Genomic DNA, 1,981 nt, shown 5'->3' on the forward strand with positions numbered 1-1,981 from the left:
GTGATAGCAGCGTGTGTGTGTGTGTGTGTGTGTGTGTGTGTGTGTGTGTGTGTGTGAACAGCCTGCACGAAGTGTGTTCTAATTCAGCAATTCCCTCTTTTTGTGTATATGTATATGTGTCCATGTGTATATGTGTGTATGTGTATATATATTTATATACATATGCAAATGTATATATAGATATGTGTGTGTGTGTGTGGATGGGCATGTGTGTACATATACATAATTATACCCATATATGTTTGCATGCATCTAATTCAAAGGTTTATAACGATGAGTAATATCCTGTCTATATGCATATATGTCAGTGTATGTACCTGAAAGAGTGCTGCCCTTTTATTTGCCAGCTCATGATATGAATACATGATGGCGTGCTTGCTTTTTTTTTTTTTTTTTTTACCCCGCGGGACGGTTGGCCTTCGCCGCTTTGTTTGTCGGCCAAGTTAAGTCTTGCTGTGCTTGTGCCCCAGCGTTGATGCTTCTCGTTCTCTCTCTCTCTATTGACTTCTTCCTCCACCACTCGTTTTTTTTTTTTATATTCATTTTCTTCACTTTATTTATATCTCAGCTTAGTTTTGTTCAAAACTCATGTATGTTCACGTCTTCTAGTTATGATGACATCCGTCACATATTCAGTATGTACATGTGACAGGACAGGACTTTATATAAGATTTTCTTGTTGTCCTGTTCATCGATATCTGTGTTGTATTGTGACATGTTCCAAATAAAATACTGTTTAAACCAAGTGTACACCCCCACACTTTTTTTTTGTTAATTTATTTTAATTCATCCTAAAACATTCACAGAAAAAACAACAACAACAACAATCAAAAAACCCTGTCGGGTTTGGTTGGCTACACAAGCAGTAAATCCTCACCGAATCGAAAAGGTTAAACGTGGACTAAAATAATGCGCATTATCTGCTACCTGGAAGGTGACAGTGACAGGACTTGCGCGTGATGCTCGGAGATGACTGAACTGTACCTCTATAATACCATTGTTCTGACTGATCTGTCGTGGATGAATCACGGAGCTATCAGCTGTGATCTGAACACCACGTGAGAGACAGTTCAGGAGATTGATAACTGACCCAATTCCTCTATAACAACAGCATAAAAGTGTAACACCAATCTTTTGAAGGTGACGACAGTTTTCACATTTGTTGTAATGTCCTATCATAAACGTGACCGGTGATTAGCAATCAGTGCCCGTTGTTGATACAGGTTGCACAGTGGTTTCCAAGGTAGAGAGAAAAACAACAACCCAACAACGACAAAAGATACTGAAGGCAACAAAAAAAAAAAGAAGTAAAATCAATAAACATGTACAGCTGATTCTCATTCATGTACCACCCCAAAAGTGAAAGAAACGGACAGCAGGAGAGCCATAAAGTCTTTGTGATAAAATAAAATAAATTTTGAGCATTGAATGTCTCTCATACTGGAAAAAACAACAAGAACAAAAACCAACCAATTCAACACTGAAATCACGTGAAAGCAGCACTGAAAACAACCCCACAAACAACAACAACAACAAAACAACAGAAAAACAATTAAAGAATATTTTCCAATGTTTCAAACGAAAAGATGTCATTGAATATTATGACAAGCTCTCATGTGCACATTTTTTTTTCAGCATAGTTTGGACTGTTCCGATAGGGTGATTTTACCGTTCATCCGCGCATCTCTTACGACGTTCATCAAGTATGCATTCTGAACAGTTTCCGGTTGAACTGGACCGATATTTTCCAGAACCAAAGCGGCCTTCGTTTTTACACACACACACACACACACATATATATATATATATATATATATAATTCTCTCTCTGTATATAACTCTGATTTAATCTTACTGTTTAGATGAAACCTTTTTTTTTTTTTAATAATATAGAAAAAACAAACACTTAACTCTGATTTAATCTTACTGTTTAGATGAAACCTTTTTTTTTTTTTAATAATATAGAAAAAAACAAACACTAA

Source organism: Babylonia areolata, chromosome 8 (assembly GCF_041734735.1).
Source record: "Babylonia areolata isolate BAREFJ2019XMU chromosome 8, ASM4173473v1, whole genome shotgun sequence".
NCBI classification, from domain to species: domain Eukaryota; kingdom Metazoa; phylum Mollusca; class Gastropoda; order Neogastropoda; family Buccinidae; genus Babylonia; species Babylonia areolata.